Below are 27,433 nucleotides of genomic sequence, written 5' to 3' on the forward strand. Positions count from 1 at the left end.
CAGTCCGCCTTTCTGTTGCCTTCTTGGCAAACGATTTGCTTATTGATTGTTTATAATAATAACAATAACGAATGATGGTAATATTGGGGGGAGGGGAGGGCCGTGAACTTCTGTCAGCTGTATTTTTGACTTTGTGCAGTTTGGACAGTGGCAGGTGAATTTTGAGTGTAACCTCTGCAAGAAATGCTTTTTTTCCAATGATCCGATGATTCCTTGTTACTGTATCACCAGTTGGTTCCTATTTCATAATTATAACAATGATTGTTATTGTTTTTTAATATATCTATATCTATATATAAAAGACTTTTACACAGAGCATGGGATTGCTAAACCTTTCTCCAAGTTCTTGAATGTGCACGGAGTGATTTTTTTTCCTGGTCTCGATTTCTGGTTTCAACTCACGGAGCAGAATACAGCTGGAGGGGGGGGGTGACCCCTTCCTCAGCCTAAGAGCCACAGTCCCCTTTTCTTAAGAAAATCCTCACCACGACCCTGCAAGGGGGAGGCCAAGGCAGTGGCGTAGCGTGGGGGGTGCAGGGGGGCCGGCCGCACCGGGCGCAACATCTGGGGGTTAGGGTTAGGGGGCGCAAATCCACGGGTTAGGGGGCGCAAATCCACGGGTTAGGGGGCGCAAATTACTTGCCTTGCCCCGGGTGCTGACAACCCACGCTACGCCACTGGGCCAAGGTAAGGGGTGGCGGCAAGCTTGAGCAAACTTCATAGCCAAGTTGAGCCGATCAGAGAGCGGCTGGGTAAAGATTGCAACAACACCTCATTCCTAGTCTTGGTGCTGTAACCATTGAACCTCGCTGCCTCTCAACTGGTGTATGGCAGCTGGGACTCTGAGTGCCTTAAAGGTAAAGGGACCCCTGACCATTAGGTCCATTAGGCCAACTCTGGGGTTGCGGCGCTCATCTCGCTTTATTGGCCGAGGGAGCCGGCGTACAGCTTCCGGGTCATGTGGCCAGTATGACTAAACCACTTCTGGTGCACCAGAGCGGTGCATGGAAACGCCGTTTACCTTCCCGCCGGAGTGGTACCTATTTATCTACTTGCACAGGCGTGCTTTTGAACTGCTAGGTTTGCAGGAGCTGGGACCGAGCAACAGGAGCTCACCCGGTCGCGGGGATTCGAACCGCCAACCTTCTGATCGGCAAGCCCTAGGCTCTGTGGTTTAACCCACAGCGCCACCCGCGTCCCATCTGAGTGCCTTAGGAGCAATATGATGAAAGCCTATATTCCAGGAGTGGGCAGCATTTTTTAAGCCTAAATGCATCCTTCCCGAGGTCAGCGAGGGGAGTGGCTTGGACAGGGAGGGTGTGGCCTGGGGAAAGGGGCGTGGACTGAGGATGGCTCCAAGGGCCTGATAGAAAGGGACGCAGATGGCGCTGTGGTCTAAACCCCTGAGCCTCTTGGGCTTGCTGACCGGAAGGTCGGCGGTTCGAATCCCCGCGACGGGGTGAGCTCCCGTTGTTTATTAGGTAGTCGTTTATTTCCTTGACATCTGATGGGGGGGGCGTTCCACAGGGCGGGTGCCACCACCGAGAAGGCCCTGTGCCTGGTGCCCTGCAACCTCGCTTCTAGCAGGGAGGGAACCGCCAGAAGGCCCTCGGAGCTGGACCTCAGTGTCTGGGCTGGATGATGGGGGTGGAGACGCTCCTTCAGGTATACAGGGCCGTTTAGGGCTTTCAAGGTCAGCACCAACACTTTGAATTGTGCTTGGAAACGTACTTGGAGCCAATGTAGGTCTTTCAGGACCCGTGTTATATGGAGTAGCCAGTTGAATGTTCTGAGAACCGAGACATAGCCGTCCTTTGACATCCATGCTGAAGTGAGTGGAAAAGCTTGCAGCCCTTAGTGAAAAGAATAAGATACTGCCCTACTGTTTGGGACTACAACTCTCATCATCCCTAGCTAACAGAACCAGTGGTCAGGGATGATGGGAATTGTAGTCCAAAACATCTGGAGGGCCGGTGTTTGCCTATGTCTGTGACCTACATGATATTAGAGTCCGGTCTGTCAGGCTCGTCTCATGCCCTTAGGTTATCTGCGAGATCCCTGCTTACTCAAACAAACAAAGGATCGTTAATAGCTCTCATTAAGCATCCATAAAGTAAAAGAAGTAAGAATAAATATGAGGGGAAGCCAAAGAGGAAATGTTGTACAATCTCACTCTTAGAAAAAATAAATAAAATTATCGCTGCGCTTGGGTAATGCACATCAATAAAGGAAGCCGGTTAAATGAGCTAATTAGTGGGTGATTGTCTGGAATTAAGGCCACTTCAGAGGGAAAGTGGATGAGATTGAAGCGTGGAGGAGACCTCAGGGAGATTTCCCCGGCTGCAGAAAGTGGATCAGGGAGGGAGAAACATTGGGATAACCCAGGTTAAGTCCTTTCGCTAATCCTGTCACCAGGGATTGCCGTGGTTAAGACTTGGCATTGGGCAGCCATATTTTGAAGAGCAAAAAAGAGGACAATTCTCATTTTAATTGATAGGGTGGCGCTGTGGGTTAAACCACAGAGCCTAGGACTTGCCGATCAAAAGGTCGGCGGTTTGAATCCCCGTGACAGGGTGAGCTCCTGTTGCTCAGTCCCTGCTCCTGCCAACCTAGCAGTTCGAAAGCACGTCAAAGTGCAAGTAGATATGTAGGTACCGCTCTGGCGGGAAGGCAAACGGCGTTTCCGTGCGCTGCTCTGGTTCGCCAGAAGCGGCTTAGTCCTGCTGGCCACATGACCCGGAAGCTGTACGCCGGCTCCCTCGGCCAGTAAAGCGAGATGAGCTCCGCAACCCCAGAGTCGGCCACGACTGGACCTAATGGTCAGGGATACCTTTACCTTTACCTTTACTCCAGGCGTACGTCTGCAATCAAACAATAAACGACGTAATGTCAGCGAAGTTAACTCTTTACTGAAAGAATCGAAAGGTCTGGCCCCAAAGAGGAACTTGCGAAGACCGAAGGACCCCAGTCTACATTAAATAGAGAGATAATTTTCTTGCTCGCTGAGACGTTGGCTCTTCCCATCGTCGTAGGAAGCAGAGAGGCTGGTTTAAAGAGCGAAGGAGAAAGAAAGAGAGAGAGAGAGAGAGAGAGAGAGAGAGAGAGCACTTTCTTTCTTGGCAAGAGACGGCTGGAAGCTTTTTGCGAAATCTCCCATCCAACTGCTTCCACGGATGCTCCTGACAGAACAGGGAGATTGATGAATCCCGCAGACAAGACAAAGAATTGCACTCTGTTCTACTCTGCTTAAGGACAGCTGCGGAAAAGGCAGTAAAATGGACAGAGAGGGAAGACGGCAAGCTGTGTTACTGCCAGGAGCCCAAGGGCAAAAGAACCAGCTTTTGTTTTTAAAAATCCGCTGATGTTTTCCCCTTTTTTTTGCAGCGTCCGCAGAATGCTTTGCTCCTCCACTAGAAAGAGTGGCAGTGGATTTAACAGCCCCTTTCTTCTGAAATATTATCTGCAGGGTACAGAATCCAGATGTGAAATTAAAATGATTTGCAAAGGAGGGCAAAACTCTTTCTCCCCATCTCTAATATTTCCCAATCTTAAACTCAGTTGTCAGACTGTGTTTCTGAAGTCCTCGTGAAAATTCACCAGCAATTTTTTTGAGAGAGGGCGTCTCCTAAATATTTACATGCCCTGTACAATTTCCCCCCAAATAAACAATTTTTTTTGCAAAGCAAATTCCTCGTAAATCATGAATTCCCCCAGCTTATTTACATCAATCAAATACACACTTGGACCCGAATGTATGAATTTTGTACCCATTCGTTCCCTGGAGAACTGTGTTGCAAAATTCATAGAATTGTAGAATTGCAAAATTGTAGAGCAGAAACTACGGGTCATTTAGTCCAACCCTCTGCAGCAATAATAATAATAATAATAATAATAATAATAATAATAATAATAATAGCAGAGACATCACCTTGCCAACAAAGGTCCGTATAGTTCAAGCCATGGTTTTCCCAGTAGTGATGTATGGAAGTGAGAGCTGGACCATCAAGAAGGCTGATCGCCGAAGAATGGATGCTTTTGAATTCTGGTGCTGGAGGAGACTCTTGAGAGTCCCATGGACTGCAAGAAGATCAAACCTCTCCATTCTGAAGGAAATCAGCCCTGAGTGCTCACTGGAAGGACAGATCCTGAAGCTGAGGCTCCAAGACTTTGGCCACCTCAGGAGAAGAGAAGACTCCCTGGAAAAGACCCTGATGTTGGGAAAGATGGAGGGCATAAGGAGAAGGGGACGACAGAGGACGAGATGGTGGGACAGTGTTCTCGAAGCTACAAACACGAGTCTGAACAAACTGCAGGAGGCAGTGGAAGACAGGAGTGCCTGGCGTGCTCTGGTCCAGGGGGTCACAAAGAGGCGGACACGACTCAACGACTAAACAACAACATACAGTGGTGCCTCACAAGACGAAAAGAATCCGTTCTGCGATTCTCTTCGTCTAGCGGTTTTTTCGTCTTGCGAAGCAAGCCCATTGACGGATTAGCGGATTAGCGCTATTAGCGCTATTAGTGGCTTTTAGCGGCTTATCTGCTGATCGGATCAGCTGATAAGCGGCTTAGCGGCTTAGAAAAAGGGGGGGAGGGGAAAAACCCCGCAGGAACTCGCAAGGCATTGTCGTCTTGCGAAGCAAGCCCATAGGAGATTCATTTTGCGAAGCACCTCCAAAACGGAAAACTCTTTCGTCTAGCGAGTTTTCTGTCTTGCGAGGCATTCGTCTTGCGGGGCACCACTGTATTATTTATACCCCGCCCATCTGGCTGGGTTTCTCCAGCCACTCTGGGCAGCTTCCAACAGAATATTAAAATATAATAGCCTATTAAACATTAAAAGCTTCCCTGAACAGGGCTGCCTTCAGATGCCTTCTAAAAATCTTCTAAAATGCAGGAATCGCAGCCAAATAATCCCCGATAGAAGGACAAATTGTTAAAGGTGGCTGTGCTTTGGGTTCACAGACTAGCTAAGATTCCTGCATTCACTAAAGGACACTTCCAACTCTACAATTCTGCGATTCTTCTGGAAAGCACAAATTAGGTGGGTTTGTTTTGAAGGCAAACTGAATTGAATCCTCTCCCATCTCTAGCAGGATGGTGGGAAATCTATCTCCCTGTGCTTTTAGTCGGAGTTATTGACCTGGAGCTGAAAGCAACACGCTTGTTTAAAGACCACTTAGTTCACAGCAGGGGTGAGATTCGAAACAGGAACTCCCTTAGCTATTTTTATTTTTACTTATTGAATTTATATACGGCCCTATACCCGGAGGCCTCAGAGCAGTTCACAGGAAAGATCACAATATATAAAATCAAAACAATAACCCAATAACACCACCACCCCCAAAATAAAACCCCAGACACATTTTAAAAGGGTATTTTGTTGTTGTTTAGTCATTTAGTCATGTCTGCCTCTTCGTGACCCCCTGGACCAGAGCATGCCAGGCACTCCTGTCTTCCACTGCCTCCCGCAGTTTGGTCAAATTCATGCTGGTAGCTTCGAGAACACTGTCCCACCATCTCGTCCTCTGTCGTCCCCTTCTCCTTGCGCCCTCCATCTTTCCCAACATCAGGGTCTTTTCCAGGGAGTCTTCTCTTCTCCTGAGGTGGCCAAAGTCTTGGAGCCTCAGCTTCAGGATCTGTCCTTCCAGTGAGCACTCAGGGCTGATTTCCTTCAGAATGGAGAGGTTGGATCTTCTTGCAGTCCATGGGACTCTCAAGAGTCTCCTCCAGCACCAGAACTCAAAAGCATCAATTCTTCAGCGATCTGCCTTCTTTATGGTCCAGCTCTCACTTCCATACATCACTACTGGGAAAACCATAGCTTGAACTATATGGTCCTTTGTTGGCAAAAGAATATAGGAATGTCAATCAGATCAACCAAAGGCCTGATTGAAAAGGAACGCTTTTGCCTGGCACCTAAAGGTATATAATGAAGGCGCCAGGCAAACATCCCTGGGGAGAGCATTCTACTGACGGGGAGCCACCACAGAGAAGGCCCCGTTCTCGTGTTGCCACCCTCCGGACCTCTCGAGGAGGAGACACACGAAGGAGGGCCTCAGAAGATGGTCTCGGGGTCCGGGTAGGTTCATATGGAAAGAGGCAGTCCTTGAGGTATTATGGTCTTGAGCCGTTTAAGGCTTTATAGGTCAAAAACCAGCACTTTGAATTGGGCCATCACACTACCTTTCCAGCACCTTCTGTTTGGGGTATTCGTTGTTTTTAATATTCTGTTGGGAGCCGCCCAGAGTGGCTGGGGAAACCCCGCCGGAAGGGCGGGGTGTAAATAATAAATTATTATTATAATAATTATTGTTGTTGCATTCCGCCTTCAAAACTCAAGGTGGAGTATTCTGATAGCCACACCCCCTTCCCCATTTTATTCCCACAATGACCCTGTAAGGTACAGTGGTGCCTCCCGAAAAAATTCGTTCCGCGAGTTTTTTCGTCTAGCGAATTTTTCGTCTTGCGAATCACGGTGTCGGAAAAGTTTTGGAAAAGCTTCAAAAATCGCCAAAAACCTCAGAAAAGGCTACCACACCGTGTTCTATGAGTTGCTCCTCGAAGTCAAGTCGCAACTGTATTAACGGTGTTACGAAAAAGGAAAGAAACTTGCAAAAAACGCAAGACGTTTTCGTCTTGCGAAGCAAGCCCATAGGGAAATTCGTCTTGCGAAGCAGCTCAAAAACCGCAAAACCCTTTCGTCTAGCGAGTTTTTCGTCTTGCGAGGCATTCGTCTTGCGGGGCACCACTGTAAGTCAGGCTGAGAGAAAATTGAGAGATTGTAACCATGGTTTCCCAACAAGTCCTATCCCGTGGGTAGGCAAATTAAGGCCCGGGAGCCGGATCCGGCCCAATCGCCTTCTAAATCCGGCCTGCGGATGGTCCGGGAATCAGCGTGTTTTTACATGAGGAGAATGTGTTCTTTTATTTAAAATGCACCTCTGGGTTATTTGTGGGGCATAGGAATTCATTCATTCCCCCCCCCCCCAAAATATAGTCTGGCCCTCCACAAGGTCTGAGGGACAGTGGCCTGGCCCCCTGCTGAAAAAGTTTGCTGATGGCCTAGCCCAACGCTCCGACCACTATGCCGCACCACCCAACCAGATTTCCTGGCCACTGGACCAGATAATAGCTTGGCTGTTGATATTGCTTCAAACAAAATGGTGGTGGTGGGGGTCTCCCTTGATTCTGCATCTTCAGGCCACTTCAGCATGAAAAAAATAACTGGGTTGTTTTGCTTTAAAAAAAAAGGGTTGTTGGTTTTTAAAAATAAAGGTGATTTTACAAAGGCTATTTATTTATCAAGAGTGTTTTTAGGCTTCGCTGCCAGCCGCCGACAAGCAAGTGGCAGTGTCTGGAGACACGAGTTCGGCTTGCTGTCAAGCCTTCTATATTGGATTGCCAGGGATGTGATTGCTACTCCACAAAAACCAACGAGCTCTCCACAATTTGGGTGTAGGTGTGATTGCAGAGTGCTGTGTCCACTCAGAAGCGATAAGATGGAGGTCCGTGGCCATTTTTCTGCGCCAAAAAAAGTGTGATCTATTCAACAAATGTCTGTAGAGTTAAAATAAAAAAATTCCTTCCAGTAGCACCTTAAAGACCAACTAAGTTAGTTCTTGGTATGAGCTTTCGTGTGCATGCACACTTCTTCAGATGGAGGGCACAAGGAGAAGGGGACGACAGAGGACGAGATGATAGGACAGTGTTCTCGAAGCTGCCAGCATGAGTTTGACTAAACTGCGGGAGGCAGTGGAAGACAGGAAGGCCTGGCGTTCTCTGGTCCAGGGGGTCACGAAGAGGCGGACACGACTAAATGACTAAACAACAACAACAACAACAACAATATATCATCTTTATTGCCTTACAGGCCCACCTCATATGACAAAAGGTGCCCACATTTTTTTCCGGCCAACCACATGCTCGTTCCTGCCCCCTTTGTGTAAGCTATCCTGGGGGGGGGGAGAAATCAAATTAAATAATAATAATAATTGGGATGAATCAACCATTCCTGACAATCAAGGGCTTGTTCTCCTAAATACAGAACTCACAAAGTGTGTGTAGAGAGGAAATTAAGGTGAAAGCAAAATTAGAGCCGAAGAGGCTCATCTGTTTTTTTGTTTTTCCTCCCGCTCCCGGGGAACAAACCTGAGATGATGATCACTGCTAATTAGTAAATGGACAGCTGCCAGTTCCTCTCATCCTGACATCTCATCCCGCCACCTTGTCGCAAGTGACGTCATTCACCCATCCATCCCTTGGTGGCCTACAATGGGTTGCCTGCCAACCCTCCAGAGTGGGGGGAGTGTTAAGAAGACTCCCCCAGAGACAAAGCAGAGGGGGTCGCGCTCCTCTTTTCAAGCCAGCCGGAGGAGCTCACAGGGGGCAGCCGGCGGTGACTCACACAGCATTCACACAAACACATGAGCTCTTAAGGGCTGCCAGCCTCTGAAAGTTCATTAACCCTGGACACAGGTGCAGCGCTTGGAAAAGGGTGGCGGTTTGGATGTTCCTGATCTGCGTTCATTTCCCTTCCTGTTTTCTTCCAGTTATTATAATCATGTTGGCAGCTTTCTCTGGTCTGCTGGCTTTATTTAAGCCATTCTTAGGGACACGGGTGGCGCTGGGGGTTAAACCACAGAGCCTAGGTCTTGCCGATCAGAAGGTCGGCGGTTCAATCCCCGCAACAAGGTGAGCTCCCATTGCTCGGTCCCAGCTCCTGCCAACCTAGCAGTTCAAAAGCACATCAAAAGTGAAAATAGATAAATAGGTACCGCTCCAGCGGGAAGGTAAACAGCGTTTCTGTGCACTGCTCTGGTTCGCCAGAAGCGGCTCAGTCCTGCTGGCCACATGACCCGGAAGCTGTACGCTCCCTTGGCCAATAAAGTGAGATGAGCGCCGCAACCCCAGAGTCGGCCACGACTGGACCTAACTGTCAAGGGTCCCTTTACCTTTTTAACTCAGGGTTGAATGTTGTTGTTCTCCAACTCTTCATGACCCCCTGGACCAGAGGACACCAGGCACTCCTGTCTTCCACTGCCTCCTGCAGTTTGGTCAAACTCATGCTGGAAGCTTCGAGAACACTGTCCCACCATCTCGTCCTCTGTCGTCCCCTTCTCCTTGTGCCCTCCATCTTTCCCAACATCAGGGTCTTTTCCAGAGAGTCTTCTCTTCTGAGGTGACCAAAGTCTTGGAGCCTCAGCTTCAGGATCTGTCCTTGTAGTGAGCACTCAGGGCTGATTTCCTTAAGAATGGATCGGTTTGATCTTCTTGCAGTCCATGGGACTCTCAAGAGTCTCCTCCAGCACCAGAATTCAAAAGCATCCGTTCTTCGGCGATCAGCCTTCTTGATGGTCCAGCTCTCATTTCCATACATCACTACTGGGAAAACCAGAGCTTGAACTATATGGACCTTTGTTGGCAAGGTGATATCTCTGCTTTTGAAGATGCTGTCCAGGTTTGTCATTGCTTTTCTCCCAAGAAGCAGGCGCCTTTTAATTTCGTGGCTGCTGTTTCCATCTGCAGTGATCATGGAGCCCAAGAAAGTAAAATCTCTCATTGCCTCCATTTCTTCCCCTTCTATTTGCCAGGAGGTGATGGGCCCAGTGGCCATGATCTTCCTTTTTTTGATGTTGAGCTTCAGACCATATTTTGCACTCTCCTCTTTCACCCTCATTAAAAAACTCCATGGAAAAAACTCCATGGACAAAGACAACAAGTTCGGATAGGACAGCTAATTGCACCCCAAAAGCTTCCAGGAGAGGTTCTCCAGGACAGCACTGGCCCTCACTGGTTGAAGACCTATGTCCTATATTTTGGAGGTGCCAGCCTATCTAAGCTTCTCCTTCCAGCTGCAAAGGGATGGCGCTATGCTGAACTCACAAACGTGAGGAAGGATAATACCTAATAAATATATTTTATTATATATATGTTTATTTTCTAGAGAAATAGCCCTGGCTGGCACATGTATAAAACTCTTCAAGCTTCCTACCAGAAGAATCGCCGGCGCAGCGGGGAGTTGATCTGCTACCAAATGTCACCCTGAAGCTCCGTTCTGACAGGGGGGTGGAGAATCTGAGTGTCAGCTGTCAATCTGCTTATTGTTCAGACTTGGCCTGAGCTTTGACGCTCTTGCTCGTCTGGGAAACGAGTCGCTCCTGACTCGACCACGCCTCCTCCCCTGCAGCCACAACAGCACCTCGGTGCATAATAAAAGTGTGGCGGCGCGGCGCGGCAGGGAGCAATTAAAAATAGCATCCTGTTGAGACACCCCAGACATGAAGCAGACATCTTGACAACACAGGCAGCAGGGGGGTGGCAGGGCAGGTGGCAAAGAGAGGTATCAGTGAAGCTGCCGCGTTTCAAAACGCCTGCTTGTTTGTTTCTCTCTCCCCCCCCCTTCCCAAATTACGCAGCCATTTGCAGAGCTTTTAACAAACGGAACGGTCTGCGTGTTCATAAAAGGGCAGTTTAGCTCTGGGATCAAACTGTTCCCCCCACCACCTGCTGAAAGCAACAAATCGGTGCCCCGGGGCCTGCTAGCAGCACGTCCCACCGAAAACTGGGTTTGAGAAATGACCAAGCCATCAGCTCGGATGCTTGATGGGTGACAAAGAAGGTTCACAAGCATTCCAACCTCTGAGAGGGAAAGGTTTGGTACCGGCACGTTTTTGAGAAGGATAGAAAGAGAGGAATTGCCAGGGTGGGGAATAGCACTCAGATCACACCTGAAGGAGCGTCTCCACCCCCATCGTTCTGCCCGGACACTGAGGTCCAGCTCCGAAGGGCCTTCTGGCGGTTCCCTCCCTGCGAGAAGTGAGGTTACAGGGAACCAAGCAAATGTCTTCTAAAAGTCAGGTCTTTGTTTATTTCCTTGACATCTGATGGGAGGGCATTCCACAGGGCAGGTGCCACCACCGAGAAGGCCCTCTGCCTGGTTCCCTGTAACCTCGCTTCTTGGTCCCTGCTCCTGACAACCTAGCAGTTCGAAAGCACATCAAAGTGCTATATTTGCCTACGCCTGCTTCAAGTCTTCCTTCGTCTTCTCGGATGGTCACCAGATCTCTGTAGGTTCCTCGTTTATCTCCCTCTCTCTCCATCTTCCCCAGATTTTCATTTGCGAGTTTCTATTCTCGAAGAGTGGAGATGTTTTGTCATAAATAAATAAATTAAAAACACAACCCCCAGTGGATGTTGGCAGTGTGGGAGCAATTAATCATCCCGTTTTTCAATTACCGTGTGCTTTAAATAACGCCGGCGGCGATCGAGAGGCTTATATTTAAAAGCTTGCGTTGACTTTGGAGGCACCTCTGAGACTGCTCCTCTCCGCATGAAATCAACACCTAATTCCTGGCTCAGGGTGCCGCCTCGCTCTGTGGCGAAGGCGAACAGCAGTCCCTTCCAGCTTTGAAACCCAGAATAGCTCCACGCATGGCTGTGCATCTGCGAGTCTCCATATGGACTAGCACCATGCCCATCTGCCTGGCAACATGTTCCCTCGTTCGCTCTCCTCCCAGCCGGCTTTGGCTGGGCTTCCCCAGGGAGGGTGGGAGAGAAGAAGCGTCGCTTGCCCAGACTCTGGATTTGGCAACGAATAAATGTGGCCGTTCTTGGTTTGGGGGAGAGAATGAAGACCTCTCTCCAGCAGTGCAGTCATAAGTAAAGGTAAAGGGACCCCTGTCCATTAGGTCCAGTCGTGACCGACTCTGGGGTTGTGGCGCTCATCTCGATTTACTGGCCGAGGGAGCTGACGTACGGCTTCCGGGTCATGTGGCCAGCAGGACTAAGCCGCTTCTGGCGAACCAGAGCAGCGCACGGAAACGCCGTTTACCTTCCCGCCGGAGCGGTACCTATTTGTCTACTTGCGCTTTGAGGTGCTTTCGAACTGCTAGGTTGGCAGGAGCAGGGACCGAGCAACGGGAGCTCACCCCGTCATTGCGGGGATTCGAACCGCTGACCTTCTGATTGGCAAGTCCTAGGCTCTGTGGTTTAACCCACAGCGCCACCAGCATCCCATTTGAGACTCCTTAGGGTAGTGATAAAGCGGGATATCAAATCCAAACTCTTCTTCTTACATATCTTGAGGCACCAGGAAAAAACCTTTCGCTATAGCCTTGGGCTGTTTAACATTCTACGGCCTTTTAAATGTGTTTTGTGGGAAGGGGGGGGGCGATGCTGTTTCTTTCATTTGGTTCCATGTTTTGTGTTCCCGTTTTGTTTTTTTCATGCCATGACCCACCCTGCCACCTTCGGCTGGCGTGTAAATCTAATACAGTGGTACCTCTGGTTATGAACTTAATTCGTTCCGGAGGTCCGTTCTCAACTTGAAACCGTTCTTAACCTGAGGCTTGCATTCGCCAATGGGTCCACCTCTGGCGCGCAATTTCCACCCACATCCCGGAGCAAAGTTCACAACCAGGAGCACCTACGTCCGGGTTAGCGGAGCTTGTAACCCGAAGCGTTTGCAAGGAGGACGGTTCGTATTGCTGTAAGTAATCATCTGGTTAGGGACGCGGGTGGCGCTGTGGTCTAAACCACAGAGCCTAGGACTTGCCGATCAGAAGGTCGGCGGTTCAAATATCCGCAACAGGGTGAGCTCCCATTGCTCGGTCCCTGCTCCTGCCCACCTAGCAGTTCGAAAGCACACCAGTGCAAGTAGATAAATAGGTACCGCTCTGGTGGGAAGGTAAACGGCGTTTCCATGCGCCGCTCTGGTTTCGCCAGAAACGGCTTAGTCCTGCTGGCCGCATGACCCGGAAGCTGTCTGCGGACAAACGCTGGCTCCCTCGGCCTATAGAGCGAGATGAGCACAGAACCCCAGAGTCGTCTGCAACTGGACCTAACGGTCAGGGGTCCCTTACCTTTAATCATCTGGTTGGCCACTGTGAGAACAGGATTTTGGGCTGGACCGGCCCCCTTCTGACTTGATCCCACAGCCAAGCTTTTCCGACTTTGCCTGCCCCCTTCACTCTCCTTTGTGGCGGCACATTGTACAACTCCTCACCTTCAACTCGGGGGTGGGGGGTGGAATCAGATCAAATGATATTTTGATTATTATTTCGGTCAGGCCCAAAAAGAGAGGAGAAGGCAAAGTTGCATCCCGTTGCTTAGCAACACATCCCAGGCCCTAGAGGCTTTTCAGACCTCCCATTCGTTGCCTTTGATGTTTAGTTGGTGGGAAATATTGGAGGGGGGGGGGAGAGGAGGAGGTCGTGTGTGTGAGGGAAGGCAGAAAGGTCCATTGGGAGGTATGCATTTCTTGAGAGTTGGAGAGAAATTCCTGGCCTTGCTAAACAGCTTTCCTGAGCCCTTGTCTTCATCTTTCCCACCGCACTCCTCTCAAACTTTTATTGGGTTCAATTCTGTCCCCATTCCCAACGAGGTGTTAATAGGACCCGCCAATAAAAGGAAGGGGGCGGAGCTTTTGGGATATGCTCAAACTTCCTGACAACTCACCTTCATTTTTTTCTTTTCGTAGGATCATACAAGGCGTGACCGGGAAGTTCGGTGAAACCGGACAGCGAGAAATATCCGAACATATAATGGGCATCGGAAACCCACAAAATGCTCACAATTGTGCACAGAGGTGAAGCCGTAACTGAAAAGACAGCGTACGAGTGATTTAAGCATTTATGTGGAGGGCGGCAAACCATCAAAGACGACCCTCAGTCTGGCAGACCGTCGGCAAGCAGACCGTCGGCAAATGTCGACAGAGTCCGCTTGTTATTGATGTGGGATTGGCGTTTGTCCGTCCGAATGATGGCGGAAGAATTGCATATTCTGTGCGAAACCATTCCTGAGGTTCTTGACTTGTCCCACCCTCCATATTCTGATCTGACGTCACCGGATTTCTTTCTGTTTCCAGAGCTGAGATCTGGACTGAAGGGGCACAGATTTCCCCAACATTTCACACGTCCAAGCCGCTGCGACGAGGGAACTGGAAGCAGCACGGAAAGAGGACTTCTCCAGAAGTTTCCAACAGTTCTACGAACGTTGACAACGGTGCGTTGTATCAGAGGGGGCCTACTTTGAAGACCTGTCATGGTCTGGTCTACGGGTGATCAAAGTCCCGGCTGAGGATGTCGGAACCGGGGGCAAGATGGCAGGGTGGGAGCAGGAACGAGAGTCCAGAAGCCAGGGGTTTGAGGGTCGGGAAGCAGGGAGTCACGAAGACAAGGGTCCGAGGGTCAGGAAGCAAGAAGTCACAAAGTCAAGGGTCTGAGGAGCGAGGAGTCACAAAGTCAAGGGTCCGAGGGTTGAGAAGCAAGGAGTCACGAAGTCAAGGGTCTGAGGGTCGAGGAGCAAGGAGTCATGAAGTCAGGGGTCCGAGGGTCAAAGGAGCAAGGAGTCACAAAGTCAAGGGTCCGAGGGTCGAGAAGCAAGGAGTCACGAAGTCAAGGGTCCGAGGGTCGAGAAGCAAGGAGTCATGAAGTCAAGGGTTGAGGAGCAAGGAGTCACGAAGTCAAGGGTCCGAGGGTCGAGGAGCAGGAAGTCACGAAGTCAAAAGTGAGGAACCACCCCAGAAAAGGCCCTGTACTCGTGTCGCCATCCTCCAGACCTCTCACGGAGGAGGTACACGAAGAAGGGCTTCAGAGGATTTGGGAACAGTGCTGTGCGGCAGCTGAGAGGACAGGCTTTCATCGCTCGAGACCGATCCATTCCCGCCCCTAAGGGACCTCTGCCCCTTCAGTTTTTGTTTTGGGTAATCAGATCATCGACCGGTGCCGTTGTTCTGTTCCTGAATCAGGCTTCATGTTTGATATCACCGCCTTCCCTTTTTGTTAGCAACGGTTTCCCCTGCCTGCTTTGCCTTTCATTAAAATGGTATTTTCTGAATTTTCACCAACCTAGTAATTTATCTCTGCGCGGAGATACAGTGACCCAGGCGGGGTGGGGATAAAGTTGCCAGCTTTCCTCCGCGTTCAAAAAATAATCGCTCAAAGCATGAGTAGGCAAACTAAGGTCCGGGGGCCGGATCCGGCCCAATCGCCTTCTAAATCCGGCCTGCGGACAGTCCGGGAATCAGCGTGTTTTTACATGAGTAGAATGTGTGCTTTGATTTAAAATGCATCTCTGTGTTATTTGTGGGGCATAGGAATTCGTTCATTTTCTTTTCAAAGTATAGTCTGGCCCCCCACAAGGTCTGAGGGACAGTGGACTGGCCCCGTGCTAAACAAGTTTGCTGACCCCTGGCTCAAAGAGCGACAGGGAGAGAAATCGTGGCAGCCCGTGTGTTTGTAAAAGACGTTGCAAAGAGGCTGTACATCATTGTTGACCCCTGCTGTGAATCAGGAGGGCTGCGAGTAAACTGGAGTTGACTGGTCGCTTCATCATGGCTTCCGCCTTGGCAACCGCAGAAAAGGTTAGGCCAGTTAGAAAGGATCCAGAGAGGAATGACCGCAGAGACAAGACACACAGCACAACCGGACGCCTTCCTCTGCCCCTGCTGCAACAAAACATGTCTCTCCCGCATCGGTCTCTACAGCCACAGCAAATAACCCAGAGAAAGGATGCATTCTACTCATGTAAAAACACCCTGATTCCCGGACCGTCCGCGGTCCAGATTGAGAAGGTGATTGGGCCGGATCTGACCCCCGGGCCTTAGTTTGCATACCTATGTTCTAAGCCCAGGGGTCAGCAAACTTTTTCAGCAGGGGGCCGGTCCGCTGTCCCTCAGACCTTGTGGGGGGCGGACGGCGGACTATATTTTGGGAAAAAATAAAATGAACAAATTCCTGTGCCCCACAAATAACCCAGAGATGCATTTTAAATAAAAGCACACATTCTACTCATGTCAAAGCACGCTGCTTCGCGGACCGTCTGCAGTCCAGATTTATTATTTTTTATATAAAATATTTATTAAATTTTCACAAATTATATAAACAAACACAACAATTCAAACAAACACACATACAAAAAACAACAACAAAACACAAGCATAATTTCAAATCCTTATTTTCTTAAAACTTACTTCCCCGACCTCCTCATACCTTCCCTTTCTGCATTCCAATTTCAAATATTCAGTTCAGCAAATCCTCACCCTTACTTTTATATAATTATTAACCTTTCTTTTCTCTTAACTTAATCTTTACAGCTGTAATCCATTTAATTTCTAAAACCGCATCATTCTGGCACTCATTAATTTTACAATGTCTCTTAAGATAGTTCTTGGATTTCTTCCAATCTTCTTCCGCCGTCTCCTTTCCCTGGTCTCGGATTCTGCCCGTCATTTCTGCCAGTCCCATGTAGTCGATCACCTTCATCTGCCACGTCTGCAGTCCAGATTTAGAAGGCGATTGGGTCAGATCCGGCCCCCGGGCCTTAGTTTGCCTACTCATGTCCTAAGCGAAGGTTTCCCATGTCCTCTTCCTCTCCCCATCAGCTCCTTTCTTAAATCACGTCCTTATCACAGAGGAGAGGGCTTTCGATGGCTAGACTCTGCCCCCCGCAGTCACGACTGGCTGGAAGCCCCTTGAGCCATTCTCACCCAAAGGGAGCTGGGCATGTTTAGCCTGGAGAAGAGGAGGTTAAGGGGTGATATGATAGCCAGTTCAAATATAGAAAAGGATGTCACATAGAGGAGGGAGAAAGGTTGTTTTCTGCTGCTCCAGAGAAGCGGACACGGAGCAATGGATCCAAACTACAAGAAAGAAGATTCCACCTAAACATGAGGAAGAACTTCCTGACAGAAAGAGCTGTTCGACAGTGGAATTTGCTGCCAAGGAGTGTGGTGGAGTCTCCTCCTTTGGAGGTCTTTAAGCAGAGGCTTGACAACCATATGTCAGGAGTGCTCTGATGGTGTTTCCTGCTTGGCAGGGAGTTGGACTCAATGGCCCTTGTGGTCTCTTCCAACTCTATGATTCTATGATTCTATGATTCTATGATTCTAATTTCCCACAGGCATCTAGTTGGCCCTCGTGAGAGCATGCAAGCCCATCTTTGGCCAGATCCAGCACACTCTTCTTATCTTCTAGTGTAGCCAGAGCAATAATAAATAATAATAGTTTATTATTTATACCCCGCCCATCTGGCTGAGTTTCCCCAGCCACTCTGGGCGGCTCCCAATCAAGTATTAAAAACAATACAGCGTTAAATATTAAAAACTTCCCTGAACAGGGCTGCCTTCAGATGTCTTTTAAAGATAGGATAGCTGCTTATTTCCTTCACATCTGAAGGGAGGGTGTTCCACAGGGCGGGTGCCACCACCGAGAAGGCCCTCTGCCTGGTTTCCTGCAACCTCACTTCTCGCAATAAGGGAACCGCCAGAAGGCCCTCGGCGCTGGACCTCAGTGTCCGGGCTGAACGATGGGGGTGGAGACGCTCCTTCAGGTATACAGGACGGAGGCTGTTTAGGGCTTTAAAGGTCAGCACCAACACTTTGAATTGTGCTCGGAAACGTACTGGGAGCCAATGTAGGTCTTTCAAGACCGGTGTTATGTGGTCCTGGCGGCCACTCCCAGTCACCAATCTAGCTGCCGCATTCTGGATTAATTGCAGCTTCCGGGTCACCTTCAAAGGTAGCCCCAAGTGGAGTGTGTTGCAGTAGTCCAAGCAGGAGATAACCAGAGCATGCACCACTCTGGAGAGACCGTCTGCGGGCAGGGAGGGTCTCATCCTGCGTACCAGAGGGAGCTGCCCTGGACACAGAATTGACCTGCGCCTCCATGGACAGCTGTGAGTCCAAAATGACTCCCAGGCTGCGCACCTGGTCCTTCAGGGACACAGTTACCCCATTCAGGACCAGGGAGTCCCCCACCCCCGCCCACCCCCTGTCCCCCAGAAACAGTCCTTCTGTCTTGTCAGGATTCAACCTCAATCTGTTAACCACCATCCATCATCCAACTGCCTCCAGGCACTCAACAACGGCTCTCCTTGTTCCGTGGGCAAAAACACGGCAACATCAGCTCCCAGCTACGCTGGCGCTTCAGGTTTGGGGATTTCAATAACAAGATAAGGGGGATTTGTGGCTGAGCCGCCAGGATTTTCTTCCAGTGGCTTAAAATTACCTGTGGGGGAATAAAAAAAGCCTGTGGTCTGTTGTATCACACTGGCTGCTCATGGACTGAGCTCACCCCGTCAACTCGGACAGGCTGGTGTGTGTGTTTTCTTATTTTGCAGGGTCTAGAGAATACCACGGCAGTCTGAATTTCATCTAGGTTTTCCCTCTGCAAAACCTAGCCCTCTTCCCCCATCCGGTCTCTGTCACTGAGCTGATCTGAAGCCGTCTGAAGTTGGGGAGCAGGAAAGACTTGGAAGTATGTTTCCGAGCACAATTCAAAGTGTTGGTGCTGACCTTTAAAGCCCTAAACGGCCTCGGTCCAGTAGACCTGAAGGAGCGTCTCCACCCCCATCGTTCTGCCCGGACGCTGAGGTCCAGCGCCGAGGGCCTTCTGGCGGTTCCCTCATTGCGAGAAGCCAAGTCACAGGGAACCAGGCAGAGGGCCTTCTCGGTGGTGGCGCCCGCCCTGTGGAACGCCCTCCCGCCAGATGTCAAGGAAATAAACAGCTATCTGACTTTTAGAAGACATCTGAAGGCAGCCCTGTTTAGGGAAGCTTTTAATGTTTGATGGATTACTGTACAGTGGTACCTCGGGTTAAGAACTTAATTCGGTCTGGAGGTCCGTTCTTAACCTGAAACTGTTCTTAACCTGAGGTATCACTTTAGCTAATGGGGCCTTCCGCTGCTGCTGCCGTGCCGCCGCCGCACTATTTCTGTTCTCATCCTGAAGCAACTATTCAGGAACTATTTCTGGGTTAGCAGAGTCTGTAACCTGAAGCATCTGTAACCTGAAGTGTCTGTAACCCAGGGTACCACTGTATTTTAATATTCTTTTGGAAGCCGCACAGAGTGGCTGGGGAAGCCCAGCCAGATGGGCGGGGTAAAAATAATAAACAACAAAATATTAAAATACAGCAATCCATCAAACATTAAAAGCTTCCCTAAACAGGGCTGCCTTCAGATGTCTTCTAAAAGTCTGGTAGTTGTTCTTCTCTTTGACATCTCGATAGGGCGGGCGCCACCACCGAGAAGGCCCTCTGCCTGGTTCCCTGTAACTTGGCTTCTCGCAGCTAGGGAACCGCCAGAAGGCCCTCAGCGCCAAGGAGAGTCTCGAGGACCAGAGAGAGAGCTGCGTTTGGCCCCCAGGCCTGAAACCCCCCTCCAACTCTGACACACAGCCAGGTCTGGACCTGACACCCCCGTCTGACTCCATACCATCTAAGTGTCCCCGTTTTCCAGGGACAGTCCCGGAATCACATGAGCCGTCCCGGTTTCTGATTTCATCTCCCCTATGCCCCAAGCCATGTTCACATGCGCACCAGCAAACTGGGCCACTCGTAGACCCCTGCTGGCAAACTTCTCCCCCTATCCGTCTCCTGCCTTTTGAAACACACGCCTCCCCCCGTCGCTGCCGTCCGTCTTCTGCCTGTTTTTAGAGAACCGATTTGAGGCTCCTGCTGTGCTCTGGCGAGGAAAACAGAAGTTAATTGAATCTGCGCCGCCCCCCCCTGCAAGTCCTTGCCGTGCCGTCGAGACGTAAGGAAGCAGCTCCTCTTCACAGCGACCTGCTGGCTACGGGGGTCTCGGAGAACTCCCTTCGACACCCAAATTGCAGGAAGGTCGCCTCAGTCGAAATTGCTTCCCTGCTCTTTTTTCCAGGACGGGGGCCGCATTGAATTCTGGGCAGCTTTTTTGCAAACCTGTTTTGGTTTACAAACGGACCTCCGGAATGGATTATGGTTGTAAGCCAAGGCACCACTGTACCTTGAATCCCGGACGCCTTGCGAGTCAAATGTTTTGGCTCCCAAACCCAGAAGTGAGTGTTCTGGTTTGCAAATGTTCTTTGCAACCCGAATGTCCGACGCAGCTTCCGATTGGCTGCAGGAGCTTCTCGCAGCCAATCAGAAGCCGGGCTTTGGTTTCCGAAAGTTTTGGAAGTCAAACGGATTTCCGGAATGGATTCCGTTCGACTTCCGAGGTACCACTGTACTTTCCAAAATATGTAGTAGATTTGTGTCTGTGCGATCAGAAGGTCGGCGGTTCGAATCCCTGCGACGGGGTCCTGCTCCTGCCAACCTAGCAGTTCGAAAGCACACCAGCGCAAGTAGATAAATAGGTACCGCTCTGGCAGGAAGGTAAATGGCGTTTCCGTGCGCTGCTCTGGGTTCACCAGAAGCGTCTCAGTCCTGCTGGCCACATGACACAGAAAAACTGTCTGCAGACAAACGCCGGCCTGTAAAGTGAGATGAGCACCGCAACACCAGAGTCGTATGCGACAGGACTTAACTGTCAGGGGTCCTTTACCTTTACCTTTGTTTGTGTGTAATTAATATAAGCATTTTTGTGCATCCTTTGCCCTAATCAACACATTTTCCCTGCAGTGTTTGGGCTGCAAGATTACCCTGGAAAATACGTGCAAATCTTGAAGGATAGATGCGTTCTGATTTCTCTGCTGGAAGAGGGCATCAGGCAGGTTTGCATTTAAAAACACAAACTGAACAAATCTCTCCCTGCACCCCTATTCCTCCCCCAGCCACCCACTTCCTGGGTGTCCCCTGTTGTAGGACTTTATGTATAGGTTGGGGGGGGGTTGCCCCTCCAGCAGATATCACGCACATGCAGCTCACTACCAAATCCAACACAATCACTTTTGTGACTTTTGTGACTTGTCCCCACAAAACACTTCATCACAGTTTCTTCCTATCTATTCAAAGGGCCTTTGCTGCACGATACCAAATGTAAGAATTCACTGATCAATGTATCTATGTACCGGCTCACTGGGAAAACTTCAGAAATTCATATAGACATGTGAGCTCAGCTCCTCAGCAGCCCCTCTGCCTGAGTGATAATCCCTGGCCTCCTGATACCTGAGTGCCAGACAGGTAGCCATTCCAGAAATAACAAACCCAGGTGAAGAGAAAAGGATGTGATGAACTTGGCTGGGAACTTGGCTGTAACATGGGGATTAGCAGCTAATAAAAGTTGGGGTTCTCTTTTGTTTGGGGCTTCCATCTTGTTCCACCTGGTGGCAGGTGGGAGTCCTGTCGCGTCAGTCTTCAATAAAGACCAAGCCTACTGGCTGCTGTTTTGCTCCAATATTCCTGCAGGGTGTCTTTGCTTTTTGTCCAAGGGAGCCCTCAGATTTCTCCATTAACACCCCCAGGCCTCGATCCCGATTCCCACGGTGCCATCCTTCGACTCAGCATAACAACGAGTCCACTGGTCTACCTTCGCTCGGCTGTGTCAGGAATGTCTGAGACGTGAAACCAGCGAGAGGGAAGTTTAATGGGAGCCCGTCTTTCTCTCTTGCATCAAGTGGTGCTTCTGTGAATTGTTAGGCTCTTGACGCCGAGCCGCCCGGAAGGTCGATGCTCTCGGATGCTCGCTTGCACCGCGCATTCACTCTGTGGGGACGGAGACAAGAGATGCTCTCTTTGCCGGCGGCAGAAATTGAGGCTGCCTGGCTCGTGCAAAATCCTGGCTTCCAAGTATTATGGGTAATGTTGACGGCCCGTTTTCTGACCGAAGCATCCACGAGGAAATGGGAAAATGCGTCCTCATCCGGTCTTTGGGTTCTTTCGAAACAGACGCCGGCAGCCAAGCCAACGCCACGGGTGTGATGGGCACCCATCGTGCCCAAATCTCTCCACCCAGTAAAGACGAGTTTGTTACATTAGCATGCCTCTGCTCCCAGAGATCCAGTGTGGTGTAGTGGTTAAGAGTGGTGGACTCGTAGTCTGGTGAACCGGGTTCGCTTCCCCACTCCTCCACATGCAGCTGCTGGGTGACCTTGGGCTAGACACACTTCTCTGAAGTCTCTCAGCCCCACACACCTCACAGGGTGTTTGTTGTGGGGGAGGAAGGGAAAGGAGATTGTTAGCTGCTTTGAGACTCCTTAAAAAGGTAAAGGGACCCCTGACCATTAGGCCCTATTGTGGCCAACTCTGAGGTTGCGGCACTCATCTCGCTTTCAGGCCGAGGGAGCCAGCGTTTGTCCGCAGACAGCTTTCCGGGTCATGTGGCCAGCAGGATTAAACCGCTTCTGACGGAAACTAGAGCACGTGGAAATGCCATTTACCTTCCTGCTGGAGCAGTACCTCTTTATCTACTTGCGCTGGCATGCTTTCGAACTGCTAGGTTGGCAGGAGCAGGGACCGAGCAACAGGAGCTCACCCCGTCGCGGGGATTCGAACCGCCGACCTTCTGATCTGCAAGCCTGCTTTGGAGTCCCTTCAAACTCCCCCCACAGAAAACACCCACCAGCAGCCAACTGATAACCCCAGACGCTGCAGCGAAGCCAAATCGATGTCTCGCCTTGCAAACTCTATTTTTTAAAAAGCTGCCCCCAGGCACTCGGAAAGCTACTGGCTTCCCCCCGATGGTGGTTTTCTTCTCCTTCTTCTTTTGCCGCAGCACAGAGGGCGTTTGGCCCAGATTGCGAGATTTTTAGTTGGGGGAGCTTTCCCTAGGAGCAGGGGAAGTGGACAGTCTAATCAACGCTTGGGAGAAAAAGCCGCCAGGCCTTGAGAGGGTAATAGGTTCCCATAGCAACTTTTGACACAGATTTTTTGGGGGGGAGAGGAGGGGGGGCAATGGATGAGAGAGCGTGGGGGTGGGGGAGGGGATAAGTGGTCGGAAACAAAGAGGGATGAGAGAGTGGCCTGGAACACTGGACGGATGGACGAAGAGCTGTGCCGATTCTGACATTTCTTGCTAAGAGCAACCAGCCAGAAACCCCCAGAGAAAATGCACTTGTTGTTGTTGTTTAGTCATTTAGTCGTGTCCGCCTCTTCGTGGCCCCCTGGACCAGAGCACGCCAGGCACTCCTGTCTTCCACTGCCTCCCGCAGTTTGGTCAAACTCATGCTGGTAGCTTCAAGAACACTGTCCAACCATCTCGTCCTCCGTCATCCCCTTCTCCTTGCGCCCTCCATCTTTCCCAGCATCAAGGTCTTTCCCAGGGAGTCTTCTCTTCTTATGAGGTGGCCAAAATCTTGGAGCCTCAGCTTCAGGATCTGTCCTTCCAGTGAGCACTCAGGGCTGATTTCCTTCAGAATGGAGAGGTTTGATCTTCTTGCTGTCCATGGGACTCTCAAGAGTCTCCTCCAGCACCATAATCCAAAAGCATCCATTCTTTGGCGATCAGCCTTTTTTATGGTCCAGCTCTCACTTCCATACATCACTACTGGGAAAACCAGAGCTTTAACTATACGGACCTTTGTTGGCAAGGTGATGTCTCTGCTTTTTAAGATGCTGTCTAGGTAGGGACAACTCTGCTACTTAACCACCACCTTCCTCGCTCAGGACACCGAGCTCAGAGGGATAAGGCTGGGGAGATGTTGCGCCGTGGAACACACCTGCTGGAAGATCCATAGCATCTTAGACTTGGGAGGGACCCAAAGGTCATCTAGTCCAACCCCCTGCAGTGCAGGGATCTCAGCTAAAGCACCCAGGACAGATGGCCATCCAAGCTCTGCTTAAACACCACCCAGGAAGGGGAGTCCACCACGGTCAAACAGCTCTGACTGTCAGAAAGATGTTGAGTCGGAATCCTCTTCCTTGTAACTTGAAGCCACGGGTTCGAGTCCTGCCCTCCAGAGCAGGAGAAAACAAGCGTGCTCCCTCCTCCGTGTGGCAGCCCTTCAGATATTTTAAGGTTAGCTCTCATATCTCCTCTTTTCCAGGCTAGACATACCCAGCTCCTTCGACCGTTCCTCATCAGGCTTGGTTTCCAGACCCTTGATCATCTCGGTCGCCTTCCTCTGCCCACCTTCCGGCTTGTCAACATCCTTCTTAAATTCTGGTGCCCAGAACTGGACACGGTATTCCAGGTGTGGTCTGACCAAGGCAGAACAGAGCGGGACTATCAAAAAATTAGTTTCTTCTCTAGTACGGTGAATTGTTAGTTCCGTTGAATAGCACGGTGAATCATCAGTTCCACTGCTATCCCTAATATCCATTTACTGTATTTATTTTCCCCCAATTTGAACTATAAAATGGTGGTTTTTCTTGATTCAGAATGAGAGTACCCCTAAACATTTTACTAGAAAAAAACCCCACTGCTAATACCAATCATTCAAATACCAAATTATATAATTTAGGTCACCTCCCCCCATCCCCGCGTGTTCGAATTAATGGTTTGATGGTTTTCTTTATTTCTGCGTTCCAAAATCTTAATTTCAGCTACATTCTGGTTGAAATAATAATCACTTACACAACAACTGCAATATTCATAACTTCCATTCATGTCGACACATTAAGTGATTTATAAAAACTACAAGTGAGGCACTCAAACCATATCCTCGTTCTTCCTGTGTGTGGCAATTAATTCTGTCCGTGGTTGAGGAATGATGGAGAACAGGGAAAAGATAGATGTAACATTTTACAAGAAAAGGTCCTTCCCCTTAGCTGCACCTTCAACTTTTGTATATAAAGAGATGGCTAGAAATTTGAGTGGGTGGCATCTGGCTATGATATAAGAAACAGTGAGGCAGGGAGAGAAGGCAAAATTTTGTGGGCGATTCAAGCTCAAACATTGTCCTTTGATACCCGAAAGCACCAACAAGCCAGGAAAAAAATGACAGAAACGAATAAGCAAGGATAGTCGAGGTTTAGAGACATCACCTTGCCAACAAAGGTCCGTACAGTGGTGTCTCACAAGACGAAATTAATTCGTTCCGCGAGTTTTTTCGTCTAGCGAATTTTTCATCTTGCGAAGCACGGTGTCGGAAAAGTTTGGGAAAAGCTTCAAAAATCGCCAAAAACCTCAAAAAAGGCTACCACACCGCGCTCTATGAGTTGCTCCTCGAAGTCAAGTTGCAACTGTATTAACGGTGTTAAGAAAAAGGAAACAAACTTGCAAAAAACGCAAGACGTTTTCGTCTTGCGAAGCAAGCCCATAGCGAAATTCGTCTTGCGAAGCAGCTCAAAAACCGCAAAACCCTTTCGTCTAGCGAGTTTTTCGTCTTGCGAGGCATTCGTCTTGCGGGGCACCACTGTATAGTAAAAGCTATGGTTTTCCCAGTAGTGATGTATGGAAGTGAGAGCTGGACCATCAAGAAGGCTGATCGCCAAAGAATGGATGCTTTTGAATTCTGGTGCTAGAGGAGACTCTTGAGAGTCCCATGGACTGCAAGAAGATCAAACCTCTCCATTCTGAAGGAAATCAGCCCTGAGTGCTCACTGGAAGGACAGATCCTGAAGCTGAGGCTCCAAGACTTTGGCCGCATCATGAGAAGAGAAGACTCCCTGGAAAAGACCCTGATGTTGGGAAAGATGGAGGGCACAAGGAGAAGGGGAGACAGAGGATGAGATGGTGGGACAGTGTTCTCCAAGCTGCCAGCATGACTTTGACCAAACTGCGGGAGGCAGTGGAAAACAGGAGGGCCTGGCGTGCTCTGGTCCAGGGGGTCACTAAACGACAGCAACAACAAAACATTTTACAAGAACAAGGTCCTTCTCCTTAGCTGCACCTTCAACTTTCGTATATAAAGAGATGGCTAGAAGTTTGAGTGGGTGGCATCTGGCTATGATATAAGAAACAGTGAGGCAGGGAGAGAAGGCAAAATTTTGTGGGCGATTGAGATTCAAGATCAAACACTGCCCTTTGATACCTGACAGCACCAACAAGCCAAAAAAAATGACAGAAATAAATAAGCAAGGATAGTCCAGGTTTACTGCTGCCTGACCAAAACCTTTTGAAAACCCCTCATCAACTACATTTGGGGATATATTTTAAAAACAACAACCTGCCTTATACCATCTAGTTCAATATTGCCTACACTGGCTGGAAGCATCTCACAATCTCTTCATATGGATATGTATTTGGTTTCGTTATAAATTTATACAGTGGTACCTGCAGTTGTGGACGGGATCCATTCTGGAGGTGCGGTCGGATCCCGAGGTTTCCGCAACCTGAGGACCGCTTCTGCGCATGAGCACATGGCGAAACCAGGTAAAATACTTCTGGGTTTGCCGTGGTGAGCCAGAGCAGCGCACGGAAACGCCGTTTACCTTCCTGCCGGAGTGGTACCTATTTATCTACTTGCACTTTGATGTCCTTTTGAACTGCTAGGTTGGCAGGAGCAGGGACCGAGCAACGGGAGCTCACCTCGTCGTTGCGGGGATTCGAACCGCCGACCTTCTGATTGGCAAGCCCTAGGCTCTGTGGCTTAACCCACAGCGCCACCCATGTCCCCTAGTACAGTCATAAGGTAAAGGTAAAGGGACCCCTGACCATTAGGTCCAGTCGTGACCGACTCTGGGGTTGCGGCGCTCATCTTGCTTTATTGGCCGGGTCATGTGGCCAGCATGACTAAGCCGCTTCTGGCAAACCAGAGCAGTGCACGGAAACGCCGTTTACCTTCCTGCTGGAGCGGTACCTATCGATCTACTTGCGCTTTGATGTGCTTTTGAACTGCTAGGTTGGCAGGAGCAGGGACAGAGCAACGGGAGCTCACCCCGTCATTGCGGGGATTCAAACCACCGACCTTCTGATTGGCAAGCCCTAGGCTCTGTGGTTTAACCCACAGCGCCACACGCATCTTATTTAGCCTATATATAAATCTGGCCCTGGTCTCCTGAGATCCTCCTCCCGGTATCATTTCCACCTCCTTAGCACAATTGCGGAGAGAATGATAAGCAGGGCAGGACCCCAGATCAACGTCTTGGGCGGCTGTCAATCATGCTCATTTCTGCAGTATTCTGGGCTTGGGGAGAGCCGATTTCCATCTGTCTTTTCAAAAAACGGATTTCAAATGCGCTGCATATCTTGGGTTCTCTACCTTGTTGTTGTTTTCCCCCTAACATTCCTGGCTCAAGAAATAGGCTTGTTGGGATTCAGTATCTGCTTGGCTCCTAGTGGCGTCTCGGGGTGCGATTGTGTGCAGAAACGGGGAGAGAGAGAGAGAGAGACAGCCTTATGTTCCAGCCCCGAAAGAGATCTCAACAAAGGCTGGATGGAATTCATTCCTAATACTAACAGCAATAGCGAAGAAACAAAAAATTCTGGCATCGCCGTCAAATGCTTCCCTGCAGACCTCAGGGCTGAGATATTCCCTGGGTGGATGTCTGCAGGGAATGGGAATACTCTTGGCAGAATGGGTCCCTAAATGCAACAGACAGGCAGACAGCATTCTGAAGAAACTTTAGCATCAAAAGCCCTCTCTCCCCCCGCATAAAAATATTAACGCTGCAATCCCTCTGGAAGGGTGTTTTGGGGGCCACGATAACACCATTAACCCTGCAATCCTATGGCCCCAGACAGGATGCTGCAAGGGCCACAATAAAATCTGGGAGGGTATCCCAGGGGCCACAGTATGATCCTTGAGCCTAGAATCCTATGGCCCCTGGGAAGGGGTTCCGATGGCTGTAGAAAAACCTGGGAGTGTCCGGCGGGGGCCACGGTAAGATCGTTCATCTTGCAATCCTGTGG

At 49.8% G+C, this 27,433-nt stretch overlaps 2 long non-coding RNA genes across 2 annotated transcripts in view; both read right to left on the reverse strand.

Annotated features, from left to right (window-relative positions):
• LOC310697634 overlaps window positions 1-8,868 on the reverse strand; it is a 62,009-nt gene extending 53,141 nt beyond the window's left edge. The window contains exon 1 of the long non-coding RNA XR_014521120.1: window positions 8,778-8,868. This is a non-coding gene — a long non-coding RNA (uncharacterized lncRNA). The remainder of the gene's footprint in view (window positions 1-8,777) is intronic.
• Window positions 1-27,433, reverse strand: part of LOC310697648 — a 272,049-nt gene that overhangs the window by 117,343 nt on the left and 127,273 nt on the right. The window lies entirely within an intron of this gene.

The sequence above is a fragment of the Podarcis liolepis genome (assembly GCF_965112155.1).
Source record: "Podarcis liolepis genome assembly, chromosome: 18".
Taxonomy (NCBI): Eukaryota; Metazoa; Chordata; class Lepidosauria; order Squamata; family Lacertidae; genus Podarcis; species Podarcis liolepis.